The sequence below is a fragment of the Mustela nivalis genome (assembly GCF_964662115.1).
Source record: "Mustela nivalis genome assembly, chromosome: 10".
Lineage (NCBI taxonomy): Eukaryota > Metazoa > Chordata > Mammalia > Carnivora > Mustelidae > Mustela > Mustela nivalis.
Window position 1 is genome coordinate 95,034,430 of NC_139029.1, and position 17,783 is coordinate 95,052,212.

A 17,783-nucleotide genomic window follows, 5' to 3' on the forward strand; every position below is an offset into this window, starting at 1 on the left:
TAGGTTCTCCCCTGCCCCCACCCACACTAAGTCACTCCCTCCTCTGTGCTTCGAAGCCCCTTTTTACCTCACAGCGCTCCGCCACCGTAGCTGACTTCGTGCTTTACCTATTGAACAACCCTGGGCAGTGAACTTGGCCAACGTTGTATTCCGAGGTCCATACTCAGTCCATCCTGGAATGTGGGCTTGAAGGAGTCTCTTTCCTCAGAGCCATCCCTTCCCCAGGACGCGCCTTGCTCCTTCCAATTCTCCCTACCATTTCTCATCTGTCTTTTCTGCACTTGATTTATTCCTTCTGTTAGATCACAGGCACCCTTGAGAGGAGAAACCTTGCAGGATTTCCCTCTCTATCCCCCAGCCTTGTTCCTTAGCCGTGGCAGGAGCTCAATAAATGTTTGTTTAATTGAATTGTAGGGTGTTGTGCTCAACTAGCTGCGGAGCAGCCCTATTTAAGGGGTTAACAAATAACACTGGGAGAAGTTCCTCTCCTTTGGGGGTATTTGCATTTTAATGGGAATCTTTAAAACCCGAAGGAAATGTTCTCTGATGGTGGGATTGCCTGCTTTGTAGGGAGGCTCATTTTTGGTGGTGCTGAATGGGGACTGGGGTAAGTTTTTCCAGTCCTGGAATTCTTCAACTTTTTTGTGACATGGATGCACCTTGGTTCTCCTGGTGAAGCCCATGGATGGAATTATGACTTTAAACACCTAGGATAATATATTGAGCGTTACAAAAAGAGTTATATTGAAATATGATCAAAATATCAAAAGCTTTAGGGCGCCTCGGTGGCTCAGTGGTTTAAGCCTCCACTCAGGTCATGGTCTTGGGGTTCTGGGATCAAGGCCCGAATTGGGCTCTCTGCTCAGCGGGGAGTCTGCTTCCCCCTCTCTCTCTGCCTGCCTCTCTGTGTACTTGTGACCTCTCTCTCTCTCTCTCTGTCAAATAAATAAATAAAATCTTTTTAAAAAAAGATATGTGGTATACTAATATATGCGCTTCTTTATTAGAACATTAATAAAAAGGTCTAGTGGCAGATTTAATAGCTACAGTAATTGTGTCATCAGCAATGAGTATAAGCGATATTTGGAATATCTGCCACAACCTTAAGGTGATATAAAAATATCTGTGATTCTGTCTGTGAAAAAGTCATGGATGGCTCATACCACCCATGTTTATATTCGAAGGCAATGGTAAATTGGAGTTAGAAGTTAGTGAAAGTAAATGTATATTTTTCCTCAATCCGAAATCCAGCCTTGGTCTCCAGATGAACCTGGGATTAAGAGACCCTGCTTAGCTGCCCCTCACCGTGTGATGTGGGTGATGGGTAGTCCTGAAGCCAGGGTCAGTGTTTCCCACCTTGGGTGGCTTCTTCTATACCCTGCTGCTTCCATCCTGACCTCCCAGATTCTTCCCCCGCACCCCCCCACCTTTATTTCACAACCAAGGACAGTAGGCTAAATTTGCTTCATTTTCACTGGAGATGAGAAAGGAAAAACAAAAAAAGGATTGTCAGGCCTTGGGGGAAGGAGGGGATCTTCAGTCCCTAGCCTGGGAGGATCCCCCTCCCCAGAGTTCTAAGCCTGGGGTGGGGACTGGAGGAAGAGGGGTCGCTGCCTTCTGAAGTGGGAAAGCAGGTGCAGAGTTTACAGGAGAATGTGTGCTGGCTCCTTCTAAATTCAGAAGTCGTTGTGGATGCCAAAGAGCCCGATTCCAGCGCTGGTGCAGGCCCACCCTTCTTGGTGGTCAGCAACTAAGTGAAATATCACAGCTCTGGAAACACCGTACTCCCTAATGCTGATGTTCTTTCTAATTTGGATGAACGTGTTTATGGAGTTCTCTTTTTAGCATCAAAACGCAGAATATATTCAGTCTATTCCTACTTACCCTTGTGTATTTTTGTCACTTAGAGGCAATTTTCCCCCACGTAGACTGACCCTGTTGGTTGCCAAGCCATGGGGCACATACCTCTGTGCTCAGGGGGTGCAGACTTGGAGAATATAAGGACATTTTAATATTAGGACTTGTCGCTACCAGGTGAACACCGCATAGGCCAAGGCAGACCAGCGTCCCTGCCCCGATGGTAGTGACACCAAAGGTTTTGTCCTTGATGTCTTCCTTTTCTCTTGTTTGCCTTTTTCTTTGGTGAACCCATTCATTTGTATTGCTTCAGCTCTTACCTCCGCATCTTCAGCCTGCCCTCTCCCCTGGCAGGACCTCTCCTCTTCAGGGTCCAGTGGTCGCCTATGATTCTAAAACTGTTCTTTGTTGCTTCACAAGCCAGCTTCACTTTTCTTTTCTTTTCTTTATTAAAAGACTTTATTTATTTATTTGAGAGATAGAGAGAGCATGAGAGCAGGGAGGGCCAGAGGAAGAAGCAGACTCGCTGCTGAGCAGGGAGCCCCCGATGTGGTACTCGATCCTGGAATCCCAGGATTGTGACCTGAGCCGAAGCCAGTCACTTAACCAACTGAGCCACCCCAGAGCCCCAGCTTCACTTTTCTTAAAAAAAGAAGCTTTAGGGGCACCTGGGTGGCTCAGTGGGTTAAAGCCTCTGCCTTCGGCTCAGGTCATGATCCCAGTGTCCTGGGATCCAGCCCCACATCGGGCTCTCTGCTCAGCAGGGAGCCTGCTTCCTCCTTTCTCTCTCTTTCTCTGCCTGCCTCTCTGCCTACTTGTGATCTCTCTCTGTCAAATAAATTAATAAAAATCTTTAAAAAAAAAAGAAGCTTTATTGAGATATAATTTACATACCATATTTACATACCCATTTTAAGTGCAAGATTCAATGATTTTTTTTTTTTTTTGTAAATTCAGTGTTGTGCAATCCACCACCCAAGTCCAGTTTTCCAACATGTGCTTCACCCCACAAAGATACCCATTTGTTGTTGTTCCCTCTTCCCGACCCCCTAAACTGCTTTCTGTCTCTATGGATTTGTCTTTTCCAGACATTGTGTGTACATGAAATGATGGCATACGCGGTCTTGTGCATCTGGCTTCTTTCACTTCACATATTGATTTTGAGGTGCGTACATGCTACAGTGGGTATCAGTCCTTCTTTCCTATTGCTGAGGAACACCCCACATTTCATTTATCCATTCAGCAGATGATAGACATTTGGATTATTCTCACTCATTGTCCTCGAGGAATAATGCTGTGGTAGAACATTCGCATACAAGTCTGTGTGGGTCCGTTTTTATTTCTCTCCGATAGACACCCAGGAATGGAATTGCTGGGTCATATGGTAAACTTATGCTTAACTTTTTAGGAAACTACTCAGCTGTTCTCAAAGGCAGCTGTACCATTTTACATTTCCACCCGCAGCCCTCGAGGTCATCTGTCTTCTCTATCACGGCTGTCCTGAGTTGGCATGTGGTATGTCTCACTGTGGACCAGCGTCATTTTTGAACCACTCTTGGTTCTGATCACAATGCCCCATCACTACTTCCACCCATTTTAGGCTAGAAACCAAACTGAAGCTTTTCTTCCTTCCTTTTCTGGTCACGTGCTTCAGAAGTGAGCCACTATAGCCTTCCTCAGATGGCGCCTGGTTGTGCAGTGTCTTCAGTCTCCCTCATGTTAGTCCATCTGGGGCTGCCTCACCTCACCCCTAAACTTCTGTAGCCTTCCAGCTCCTCTCCCTGCCTGCTCTAGTTCTGTGGAAGTGCGGGACCTGTGTTCTCGTCTAGGGATCACACTCATTGTCATAGGACCTTGAGTGAGTGCTTGCAACTTATCTGAGCCCAACCTCCTTCATTAAGTCATTTTACCTCTGTGAGCCCCAGTGTCTTCATGTGCAAGTTAAGAATGATAACAGAAAAAAAAAAAAAAAAAAAAGGAATGATAACAGAGTCTATCTTACAGGATTGCTGTAAGTCAAACATACAGTCCATGTAAAGCCCTCAGCACAGAGCCAGGTATAGGGGGAACACTCAGTGCTGCCTAAGATTATTATTTTAATGATTATTCTGACTGTTATTATTATTCATCATGATGGATGAGGGAGATCTCTTCCAAACTTATCCCAGGGTTATCGTAAGGATCTGATGCGGCTGTGAATCTGAAAGTGCTTTGAAGAACGCCGCAGATTGCACCGGTGTTATTTTTACCCAATTTTTCCCTTGATCAAGGAGAGAGGCAGCATGGAATAGCAGCAGGAACACAGGCTTTGCTGTCAGCCCAGTGTTCAAATCTGAACTGGGCTATTTAACAGCTGTGGGGCTTGGCCAAGTCATTCAACCTCTCCATCTTGATTTTCTCATCTGTAAAATGGGTATAACTCTAAATCACACTCTGGATTACCTTGTGAAGAAGGTATGCCTGTTCTGTAAGCAGCTTTTGGTAAACTGCGGGTTTTGTTTCTGGTTTTGTTTTTTAACCTTATGGTATATCATTCTTGCATGTTTTCTTTAAATTATATTCTATGTAATGAATTCCTACCCTATTTATTCAATTGTATTTGCTGCTGCATCCTACCACCTGCACTAAGAGAGACTGTACTCTGGAGAGCTAAGAGCTTTCACCCCAGAATGACTTGGCCTTTAATCATTTAAATCATTTAGCTACATGATTTTAGGGCAGTGACTTATCTCAAAGTATCTGGCCCCTCAACTGTAAAATGGGAACTATAGTTCATACTTTGTGAGGCCATTGTGGGTCCTAAATGAGACGATATGAACATAGTCAGAATATTGCTTGGCACATGCATATACCAAATACTCAGTAAAGGGCAGCTGTTATGATGGCTTGTTTTCATCATTACTATTAGCGTTTTCTGCCCACACATGCTGTTCTTCTTTCGGTCTCTTGCTTGCCTCCTTGCCTTTCCCTCCTGGGTCACTGTCCCATCCTGGAACTGTTCAAATCCTATCCTTTAAGGCCCAGTTCAACTTCCAATGCTGCAAATGATTGCTCAAGATTCTACTCATTGCTTTTTTTTTTTTTTTTTTTTTAACCCCCGGAAGTCCAGAGTTTGTTTCATGTCTGTTATACTTGCAATACAATTGAGGAATTAATTGTGATTAAACTTTATGTGTTTTCTCTATTGGACTAGACTGTAAGATTCATGACAAAGACTTTTTGTTCACCTTTTAAAAAAGGATTTATTTATTTACTTGAGAGAAAGAGAAACTTGCAAGCACAAGTTGGGGGAGAGTCAGAGGGAGAAAGTCTCAAGCAGACTCCCCACTGTGCACAGAGCCTAGAGCCCCAGATGCAATGCTCACCTTAAGACCCTGAGATCATGACCTGAGTCTGAATCAAGAGTTGGACGGTTAAGCTTAACCAACTGAGCCACTCAGGCTCCCCTGTTTTTTCACCTTCTAATGAAATTTTCACTCAACTGAACTTGCCACTAAGACACATATTAAGTGCTTATTAATTTTTTATTACAAATAATAACTAAGAAATAAAACATGTAAAAGTCATTATGAAATCTTAAAACCAGGGGTTTCTTTTTTTTTTTTTTTAAAGATTTTATTTATTTATTTGACAGACAGAGATCACAAGGAGGCAGAGAGGCAGGCAGAGAGAGAGAGAGAGAGGGAAGCAGGCTTCCTGTGGAGCAGAGAGCCCAATGCGGGGCTAGATCCCAGGACCCTGAGATCATGACCTGAGCCGAAGGCAGCAGCCCAAACCACTGAGCCACCCAGGCGCCCCAAAACCAGGGGTTTCTTGATCACCTGCATAGTCTCCTTCATTGAAATGATTCAGCATTTATCCCAAGTGAAATTATTTATCCTGAAACACAGAACAGAGTAGAGAAAGGGGCAGTGGATGGAGAGTCCCCTAAATCAAGGTCAGCACTGTTTGTTAAGTTAGTAAAGCATGTCTTTACTGACATAAATGACCTTGTTTTTGTATTTCTCATTACTTCTTGGCATCTCTCTCTAGTCCTTCCCTTCTTTCAATCCCAGAGGACCTATTGCCCTCAGAAAACCCTCTGAGCATCTCCTGGCTTCAGTTTCTGGGGAAGGTTCTCCATGCTTTAGAATTAGCCCTTCCTTTCTTCCCCACAATATTCCCTCAGTACAGTTAACAGTTAAGGAGAATAGAGATCTGGCCAGACAGATTATTAAAATAAAAAAGGCTTACCCCTTTGTTGTGTTACCCTTCCCAAAGTCTTTTGGGGGAAGTGACATCTTGATCCAAAGGTATGAATTTCTAATGGCAGAATTTAAAGGAATGTGTTAGGAGAATGGAAGGCATACGAGTGAGTGAGATGTAAGCATGGGAATAAGTGAAGTGTTGGGGAGATAACCTCAAGGCTCCTAAAATCTTCCCCTAAGGCCAATTCTGTTATGAGAAAATATATGAATAACCAACATTTATTGGGCACTTACTGTGCAAGGCCCTAGTCCTACATGTCTGCATGTAGTCGCTCATTTATTCCTCACACTATCCTTTGAGGAAAATATTATCATTGCTCCACTTTATGAAAGAGAAGACTAAACCCTAGAGAGTTTCAGTAATCTTTCTAAGATCACAAAGCCATCTGATGGTGGAACTGGGATTCAAAGCCAGGCGAGCCTGATCGAGGTCCCCTCCACCCGGAAGTGGTTCTGTTGAATCTTGAGTCTCCCTGTATAAGCATTCTAGGAAATCAGAAGAACCAACTTCATGAGAAAAGCCAAGATGTCGTCATCATTGTCATCATCATCATGGCAACAGACAAGGTGTTGTGCCGTTGTGCACAGGGTGCTGTGTAGAACACTGAGAAGACAAGAAGTCATCTGGCCCCACTATGGGCCTGATCAACCTGACCCCTGACCCCTTCATGTTGCCTCAAATGCCTCCACTTCCATGAAGCAGTTTCTGCTCATGTCCCCCAGCCCCCATATATAATGTATCTCCTCTGGTTGCCATTTTACTTTTGTCTCTGCTCTGCCATTTATTTATTACTTTCTATCTTGTATTGTGGTTATTTATATACACTTGTCACACAGCTTACTTAGTCTTTGCACATTGCTGAGTCCTTTGCCTGACTCCTACGCATTCTTTGAGATTCCCCTCAGATCTTGTTGCATTCCCTGACTCTCGTGTCTGAATTAGATGCCTCTCTTCTGTGTGCCCCCAAACACCTGGTATTTATCCATTTCATAGCATTTATTATAATTGATTATAAGTGTTCACTTGTCAGTATTTTTAACTAGATTGATCCCAGGTCCCAGCATGAGAGGACTTATCTTACATTTACTTGAATCTTTGGTACCTTGCATGATGCCTGGCACTTACTGAACTACCCCCCTACAACCCTCCCCCTTTTTTAAATGAATGACTCCCCTGTATAAGTCTGATTAGACTTTAAGGACAAAATTTGATACACTGAATACCCGATTCATTTTTTGTACCTCCCCCAAGATGCCCTACACTTAGTAGATGCTCACTTAATATGGCAACTACTAAATGATTGCAAAACACAAAGAAGTGTACTATTTTGTTCTCAAGATGCAGGTCAAGACTAGGAACTATCTTAAAAGGTAGAGGATATTAAATGTTTGTGTACCCAGGTTATGTTCTAAAATGGGTGATCTAAACGCTTCTATAAAGAATGAGAAAGAAAAGAACATTTTTTCTTCTTTCTGAAGTTACTTGGCTAGTAAATTGCCATCCAATATTCAATCAAACCCAGGTCCAGGTGATTCTCAAGCTGATATTATTCCTGTTATGCCATACTGTTGATCTTAGGGCAGAAGGGCCCTATAGTATATAATAAATAGGTCTTTTAGGAAGATCTATCGGGAAGAAGCATGGAGAATTGGCTGAGGAGGGCAGGAATGACTACTTGGAGGCTATTACAACAGACCCAAGTTGGAAGCAGAAAACAAGAAATTGATTTAAGGGGAGATTTGTGGATACCGGTGACTAAGAAGAAATAAATAGATGGAGATTTTGAGTCAGAATGAATGCCAAGGTTTCGAAGCTAAGTTAAAGGTGATGAATACAGAGGTGAGACTTAATTTTGAAAGACGGTGAATTTGTTTTTTTGACCTGTAAAGTTGACTCTAGATGACCAAACTGATTAGGTAGAAATACAGGATTGAAGTTCAAGAGACCTAGGATGTGTTGGTCATCTCCAAAGGGGCAACGGCTGAAGTTAGAAGAATGAGAAAGATGTTGTAGGGAGATTTGAAGAGAGGAAAGATGAAAGAACAAAAGGCTTTAAGGAACATTCACAATTAGAAGACAAAAAGAGGAATTTAAATCAATGAAGAAACAGACATCTAGGTATATATCTGAAGGAAATGAAATCACTATCTCAAGAGACATCTGCATGCCCATGTTCATTGCAGCATTATTTACAATAGCCAAGACATGGAAACGATCTAGGTCTGACCATCACAGATGAATGGATTGAAAAAAAATGTGGTGTATATGCACAGTGGCATATTCTTCGGCTGTAAAAGAGAAGGAAATCCTGCCATTTACAATAACACATATGAAACTTGAGGATATTATGCTCACTGAAATAAGTCAGAGAAAGACAAATACAGTATGATCTCATTTATAAGCAGAATGTAAAAAACCCCAAACTTACAAGAACAGAAGAGATCGGTGGTTACCAGAGGCAGGGAGTAGAGGGTGGGGCAAAATGGTGAAGGTGTTCAAAAGGTAGCAGTCTTCAGTTATAAGATAAACAGGTTCAGGGATGTAATGTACAACATGGTGACTATTGTCAATGATACTGTATTATATATTTAAAGTTGCCAAGAGAGGAGATCTTTAAGGTTCTCATTACACACAAAAAAAATTGTAACTGTGTGCATCGAGGGAAGTTAACTGAACTTAACAGGGTGATCATTTCACAATATATACATACATCAAATCATTATATTGTATACCGTAACTTATACAATGTTATATGTCAAAAATATCTCAATAAAACTGGGTGTGGGGGGGGGGACACAAAACCAGAATTTATTTTATCTTGGAGTTCAAACTATAAGAAGGGAGAGGTTATTTATTGGATGTTTTGGGTGATTAAGTTTGACCATGTTGAAGAGAGAATTCAGGTAGAATGGTTGGTTGGGTTAATATCCAGGAGGAAAAGGAATTATGAGAATATAGATTACCCTTTGGATAAATTGAGAATGAAAAGGAAGAGGGAAAAAGAGTATTGGAGTACGAAAGATCTTACTGAGATACTAAAGCAAGGGGGTAAGTAAATGGAAGACAGAAAACCGAGCAAGAAGCCTCTTTAGAGGTGGGGTGAGATGACAAGGTAGGTCTTACAATGTAGGAGAGGTAGCAGATAAAATTTGGAATAATTGTTGTGGGAAATGATATAGGAGGTTATAAAGATACATGAAGGAGTTGTCAAGTAAATAGTTACAAAGTTCAGTTGAAGTTTCATTGCCCCAAATTTGGTTGGGACCCACTTTCTTTGGTTTTGTGGGTTTTCTTGTTTTCTAGTAATGTCTGGAAACAAAAATGTGGGTACACCTCAGCATTAAGACTTTCCACTACTGGAATGATGGGTGGCCAAGGATTCCAAAAAGGCACTGCGGCAAATGAGAGCAACCTGGATGCAAACCATGGTGGTAGAGTCAAGCAGCAGTGGTTGGGCAGCAGCTCCCGAGAAGCTGGGGAGAGGATGACTGTGGGAAGTGGGAGGCTTCCAGGATGAAAGGTAGAACCCAGGAAAAGTCAAATAGGTGTTTCTGAAGGTCAACATTCTGAGAGAAATGCCTGGGAGAAGAAAATGAAATGAAATAGTAGAAATATTTACCCAGAATTATTATTGGGAAAGAGGTGAAGAAGAAAATGAAATAGTAAATTAGTGGAATTTAAAGAACAAAAGGGATGTGGGACAATAATGACAGATGTGAAGAACTGGCATGAAGATGAAGAGATTTGGGGAGAAGTTGTTGGAGCACATGGAGTACCCCGGTTGTTTCTGGTTCAGCCATCATGGGCTGTGTGAAATTGGAAACCTGGGGAAGAGGATCAGCATTGATGTATCAATCATTTAGGGCTCAGAAAATAGCAGGCTGGAAGTCACAAAGTTTGACTTTAAGAATGCAGACAGTGAGGGCAGGAGACAAAACCATACAGGTTTGAGGTGATGGCACCTTTTTAAGAAATCTGAGTGTCCTATCACAAATCTGTCTGAGCGTTCATAGAGAGGGTGCCTCTAATACCCAGACTGTGGACAGCAGATTTGTGGTGACATAGGAGACCCACACTCACATCAAAGTGCCAATGGTCCTAGGAGGAGCTCCTAGGAAGGAAGGGGGTGGGAATATTGATTTCTTCCTCACAAAAGAGAGACTTAGCCCTAAATTTTCCCAGTATGGATGAATCTCTAAGACTCCCCATTGATTTAAATGAACTCATGAAAGCTGGGATAGGGAGATTTGTTTCTTTTTTATGGGCAACCTAACAAAGACATTGTTTGCGGGCTCTTTTCTTACAGCATAGGGGAGGAGCACTGTGAAAGTCAAGACACCATTCCCTCCTAACCCTTCATTTGCAGTCACAAATGACTCTCTTAATGGTATTCCTTTGGGTTGCCCGTTTTGGTCTGGACAATGAGGTAGATGAATTGGTAAAAAACAGTATAAGAAGTAGGAAATTGTGGACAAACCAAGGGCTTTGACCAAGGCAAGAATTTGGTAGGGCCTCTTACAGCCTTAGCACCAGCTGGCTGAGTGGGCTCAACCTTTCTGAGTCTTACTTTCATCATCCCGAGGGTAGAACGTCATGTTCTCTTCTACAATGATAAATATTAGTGGGAATGAACAACCCACGGGAGTAAGAACAGTGCTGAAGAGTGTTGGACTTAAATTCTACTCCCTAAAAATGGGCATAATCTTGGCAAGTCATTAAACGACTGCGTCTTAGAATTCTCCTCCATAAAATAGGAGGGGGTTCCTTCCAACCCCAAAATTTCGGGGTAAGTTTATCAAGAGCTGAGGGAACAGAAGCATTTTGAAAGCAGAATTTACGGTAGAGAAGGTTGGAGGAAAACTGAAATAAAAGATACGGTGATTAGTTGGAAAACTAAGAAGCCAAATTTATGCTATCCATGTTTGCATCACAGTGAGTGCTTCTTGTCAGTATGAGAAGCAAATTTCAAAACGGAAAAAAAAAAAAAAAATCAAACCCAGGTCTCTTTCACGTCAAAAGCCGTTATTTTTACCAATGTTACCATTTGGATTAAAAATGATTTCTCTTAGAATTTCTAGAGTAGCAGAAACAGTTTGAAGTGTTTATTTATAGGATGCTTTTAAAAATGATTTCATCATTATCCATTAGTATTTATGTATAGACAGCCTGCAAGATCTTTATATAGCCAAATAGAATTCATTCTCAAGTGAGATGGCAATGAATGGAAATTAGAAAATTCAGAAGACAAAAATTCTAGTAAAATAAACTATGATAGAATAAATACTATTTTAAAACGCAGTTCTATCCCACGTGCAAATGTAGCTAAGTTAACATTGCTATGGAGACTCTAACCTGTAGATTTCATGACTTGTAACACACATTCTTCTTAATATTATTCCTCCTTCACCCTGGAGTTGCACATTTAGTATTCATTTACATTTTTCTTCTGGTTCAGTAAATAATTTTGACTTTTGACACATAGAGTGGAGGGTGTAATGCGTAGTAAAATGGTTAAGACTTTTTTGTACGTGTATTGGTAGAATGAGCTTGTCTTTGAGCTTTGTAAGTAGAAGTGACCTGGGCTGGAACACTCCACTCAGGAGCTTATTTTAGCAGTGGTTTTCGCTTATAGGTCCACTCTGTAAATCCCTTTTTTCCATCTACTTCTGCAATCCCAAATGATTCTTGCATATTCCTGGGTTTAGCTGTCTTTCCCTACATGTGTACCTTAATTTTCCCTCCTGTCTTCTTTTACAGAGGTTCTCACCTATTGCCAAAACATGACAAAAAAGTAAAGTTTTTTTAATCTTTTTTAAAAAGATTTTATTTATTTATTTGACAGAGAGAGAGAATATAAACAGGGGGAGCAGTAGGGGCAGAGGGAGAGAGAGAAAAACGGGCTTCCCATTGAGCAGGGAGCCCACCTTGGGGCTCATCCCAGGAGCCTGGAATCATGACCTGAGCTGAAGGCAGATGTTTAACCATCTAAGCCACCCAGGTGCCCCCGACAAAGAAGGATTTTAATTATTTCCCATTTGGAATCCTTCAATTGATCTTAGATTTATATTGTTTATATGTACAATCGTGTTTTTTCTTTATATCCTCAGTCATAATGGGAGACAAAGGGGAAACATCTGGCTGTGAAAAAAACAGTTTTCCGTAGCATCTAGGCTGGAGAGACATGGTATAGAAACTTACATGGTCACCCAAGAATTTTAAGTGGTTTGGAAAGCTTTATCATTCAGGGTTCTCCTGCAACATCCTTCACAACCAGCACCATTAGTTAAAAGATTGCCCCCAAGGAAGTTTTCCTATTTTATAAACAGGGAAATTGACACAGAATTAATTATCCTGGTTAAAACTATGGGTGGTAGAAGCAAAAGCAAGGAAAATTTATTTACTTCTCTTGGCCATGTTGCCTCTGTCTTTAGGGAGAATACGCAGTACGTTATAACATAGGCAGTCTTGACTGAACTGATTGAGAAAGGCAGTGGGGCCAGTGCTCGTAGTTGCAGAAACAAATAAGATCAAGACTCTACAAAGCACATACACAGAGATGGAACAACAGTGTGTTCTGGGGAGGACTGTGAGTAGACAGGTCTGTATAATAATAGTTGGTCACGGCAGCAACAAGGGCCACAAAGATAAAACAGGAGTAGCCGGAATCTGAGCTTTATTCAGCAACGTGCGTCGTCATTTTCCTTCTGAGAAAAAGTGCAGCCTAATGGGTTATCCTCTCACTTCACAGGGGACGGTGCCGGGATGCCTGGGCTTCGAGCTCTGCAAAGCGCAGGCCTCCCGAAAAATCAGGGGAGCGATACTCCGATTAAAAACAGCGGTCGTGAAGCCGTTCGAGGATCTGAGCAGAAGGTCCTCTAGGGCACTAGCTAGGTAGCGATGCGTGAGCGGGGCTGGGCTGGGCCCGACGTGGAAGGAGAGACCCTGCAACAGCCACCGCGTTCGCAGGACCCTGGCAAGAATCGGCTTTGGAGAGGGTGGAGAAGAGTGCAACCCGAGAGGGGCCTGCTCCCTTGGGAGGGGAGAAAGCCGGCAACCGCCAGCACCGTGCACTGATTGACGGGTGAAGACCGGGGACCGGAGAGCGGATGGGGTAGGGTGGTGGCATCCCGGAGGCGTGAGGGGGGTTGCCTTGAAGGAGGAGGAGTAGGCTGGGACCAGCGCAGCAGGAAAGTGTGAGGGAAAGACCCCTTCCTTTGGCAGCTTCCTATTCGTTTCTGTCAAAGATGGCCAAATTTCCACGCTGCCCTGCCCCCCTCCGCGCTTTCTGCTGGTCCCCTCGGGTTGCTCCCCAGTGCTGCGGCAGGCGGTGGGGAGGTCCGGGTGAGTGTGCGCGCCGGGAGGACGGTGCGGGAAAGAAGAAACGCTCCTTGGCCGCACCTCCCATCCCACCGGCCCTTTGGGAGGCTTTTTCAGTTGAGAAAGAGGACTCTGCCTCTTTAAGGTGGGGAGTAGGCGTCACCTCTGGCCGGGTGACGAACTGGGGCGGGGACCGGTGGGCGTGTCCATGCAAAGCAGGAGGTGGTGCTGGCCGTGGGCGGTTCCATAGTAAAATGTTAGAAGGAGGGGCGGGGTCAAGGAGGCGAGGCCACTCGGTGGGCGGGGCTCCGGAGGCGGTGCCTCTCCGGGAAGGCCTGGGAAGGGGAGGAGGAAGCCGCCGGGTTAGTACCATTGCGCGCGTTCCGGGAGGGGGACGAATGACATTCCCTTGGAGGGGGGCGGGCCCTTCCCGGCGGCGGGCCTTGAGCCGAGGCGGGGAGGGGCAGTCCCCATTCCCCCGCCGGGCGGGACGCCGGGGCAGGGGGAGGGGGCACTTCGCCGCTCGCGTCCGAGGCGGGGCCGGCGGTACCTTTCGTGGCGCGGTGCGGCTGGGGGAGGGCCGAGGGGAGGGGAAGGGGCGGGACCGGGAGGGGGGAGCCGGAAAGGGGGAGGCGCCGGCGGACAATGGAGCCTATGTGTGCCTGCGGGAGTGGGACGGCGCCGCCGCCGCCGCTGCCGCCGCCGGGGGGAGACGCTGCGCCGCCGCTGCCGCTGGCCCCGGCCCCGGCCCCGGCCCCCCGGGGCTGAAAGCCGCCCCGGACCGAAGCCCCCTCCCCTACTCCGCTCCTTCTCCCCCCTCCTCCACTCCCGCCTCGGGGGTAAGTGGCACCTGGGGGGGGGGGAGGGGAGGACCGGAGCCGGGGGGTTGGGGGGCCGGGTTCGCGTCCGCGTGTTTTGAGCGGGTTTGGGGGCAGGGGTAGCCACCGCCGCGGAGAGCGGTGGGATTGGGGGGAGGGAGAAAAGGGGCGGGGGTCGAGGTTGCGGATGTAGTGAGTTGAGTCTGGAAACCTGTGGGGGAGGAGGGGGGGGGCTTTTGCCCACCGCTCTGTGAGCGGGGGGAAAGAGACCTCGGCATCTCTCGATTTTTTTAGAGGTTGTGTCCCAAGCAGCGCTGGGAGAGGCTAAGTGAGGAGATGGGATGGTCCCAGGGTCCTGGGATGAAGGGGCTTTGGAGGGGCGAGATGGAGAGCTAAACAAGGGAATTCAGGTTGAGTTTGGTGGGGTCTGTAAGACCCCGGAGGTGGATAGAGAGGTAAAGGGGACTTTGCAGGCCAGTGACTTGTTGAAGGATGAAGGGAAGTGAAAGCTAAAAAGCATGTATGAGTAGTAAAGGGCTCTAGTAGGTGAGGTGGTGATGTGTAGGTCACTGAGTCATTGTGGGGGTCGTGGACACACCAGTGATTTCCAAAGTGGAACCCTGGTCATTGACCTTTGAAAGTTGCAAAGGCTATTAAGATGTCACTGGTTAGTGTTGGGTGAGCCTGGTGAAATGGAGATATCCTAAGGACCACAACATCAGGGTTGGTTATTATGTTCAGAGGGAAGGGCAGAGGCCTGTAATATTGTCGCTGGGGGCCTTACCTGAAGGTTCCCAGGCCTGAAGGAGGAGGCCTCAAATCTGTCCTCCAGGGACCCTGGTCTGTGCTAGAGAGGAGGGACTTAGAGTTTAAATTGCAGTCCAGTTGGGGACTGAAAAAGTTAGTAGACAAGGCAAAGAAATGGACATAAAGTATCTATCACTTGGCGGAGAGACTAAGATGGGATGGAATTGGCGTGAAGTTAGGCTTTGAGGTAGACTGGCAGTGACTGCAATGGGAAAGTGATTTCGTGGCTGTGTAAAGAGATTCATTTGGGTCAGTGATGCGTAGTGGGTTACTAGCATTTGAAATATACAAGATGTAAGTGTTCATTCTTAGACCAGAGATTTGGACTCTTGTGCACAGAGCACAAAATAATGAATTGGAAGTAGCAGGTAGGAAGGATGAATGGTAAAATAGTTGAGAGATGGGGGTTGGGAGGGCAAAAAGATATGGGTGGGTTAAGAACCTTTGATTGTTCGTGGAGATTCTGCAACATGATCGCTCTATTGATTTTGTTTTTTGTCTTGATACTAGTGATTTGGGAAGTTTAGCAAGGAATTAATGTTACTGTGAATAATGTTTTGGTCCTAAGTACAAATTTAAGAAAGACATCCTTATTAACTATTGATAAAAGACTCAAACTGTTGAAGACAGAGATGAGTTAATAAAAGGAGAAGTTAGTTAGATGATGTAAGGATGCTTTGAAGATGAGGATTCCACTAATTAGTTGTTTAAATAAGAAGAGAAAATTTAAGGCAGAATTGGGGCAGGGGTAACATTTCACAGCTTTAGGACTGAGGATCTAATGGTATTGAACCATTATAATATTATTTTGTAATAACAGTGTTGAAAGTAAGGTGATAATAGTTCCACAAGGTATGGTAGGTAGATAAGGAGCTCATTGACTAAAAGATGAAGGAACAATTCCACACTGTTCTCTTCTTAGCTTCTCTAACTTAGCTTTTGAGCTCAGGATCCCTGACTTGGATTTTTAGATGACGAGCATTGGTGAAAAAGTACTTATGTACATTGGAATTTATTCTATGAGATATTTGCTTTTGTGAATCAAAAGAAGATGCTTTCTGGCTTATAGGGGTTTAAAAAAAAAAAAAAAAAAAGAGGAAGAGGTGTCCCAAGCATTATAATCAACTAAATATTTGCTCATGATGATTTGGTATAATGGGTAGAGCCTTGAACTTGGAATCAGGAAACTGGCTCTCCCATTGACTTTTAGGACTTTGAACCAATCTTTTGTATTTATCGTCCAGTTTTCCCGTTTATGAAGTGATGAGACCACTGCCCTACCCACTCATAACCCATTGCGGCACTTAACAAGTGAATGCCTATCTGCAAAGTGCTTTGAACGTGTCTGAGAATGAGACATGATGTAGCCCAACTTTTTTCTCCCTTCTAAAAGATTACTCTGTCTCAAGAACAGACCAGATTCAGCCTTTGTAACAATTACGGCAGTATAGTTGATCAAAGAGTGAAAAGGAGTACCTTATACATCCATCTTGTTCTATCGTTTGGGTTTTGATTTTCTACTAATATTGAAAGATGATACCTCTTCCCCATTTAGTAGGAGGTTAGTTGTAGTGATGACAATTGTGGAATGTAAGAAAAAGTCCCCATGGAAGAGTAGGAATATACGTACTGTGAATGCTCACCTAGGCAGATGCCCATCCTAAATTTTAGTGACTTTGGACATGTTACTTGGCTTCGTGGTGCCTTAATTTTTTTCCAGCTATGAAGTAATGTTGGTGGAATCACTTACTTGTCTGTCTGCCCTGGTGATTATGATATTAGAATCTGTAGGAACTTTGTTTTAGAACAACTTTATTTGTTCTTAGCCTCCTATGTCCTACATACCCCTTTGGCAACCTAATGAAGTGTAAGACCTCTTTCAAGACTTGGGTTTTTTAAATGCATAAAATGGAACACAATAGTCTTGTAAGTGACATGGTAACAGTTAACAAAATATTAAACAATTATGATACAGTAATTTATATGCTTCTTTCTAACCTATTAAATAACAGAACATAGCTGTACTGTAATTTTGAAGTAGGGATGAGTATAAACATTTTGTTGGGATATCAGCAACAAGTATAATGCCACGTGGAAGTGTCCTGTGGTGCGTCTTGGTGACAGTCACAGGATTGCTAATACTGCCTACCACCGATTGTTCCCTCCCTTCACAATTGAAGGCAGTACAGACTTTTGCTAGAGGTGAATGACTGCGAGTAAAGATGGAAGTTTTCCCCAGTAAGTTCACAGCTACCACAAAGTCTCTCCATAGACCCCATGAGAGCCAGTGGGTCCCACATCAAGAACTCCTGCTCTAGACCCAACAGATTTTTGAAAGTTAAAGTATCTTCTGGCCACTTGAATTTTAGGCTTTTGCAATATTTTTTCAGCATCTCCATCATGTTGAACACAAGGACATAAAGAAGATAGGAAGTAAAAGTTCATTTTGCCACCTGTTGGTGACTGTTCTTGGTCGTGGAGAAAGTTCAAAGCAATGATTAGCAGGAGGCTTTTGTGTCTAGTGGTTTTGCTTTTCTAATAAACAACCCTGGCTTCAATGAGATGGATTTGGGCTGTACTGCTCCATCTTGCATCTTGAGTTTTAGTGGTTTTGCCTTCCTTCCCCATTTTTGACCTAATTATTTTCTCACTGCTCCTTCCAAATACTGTTTTGGCCACAGAGCACTGGGGAATGGGTGGTTTTCTTTGCAGTCGGTGAATTGGGGTATGAACTTC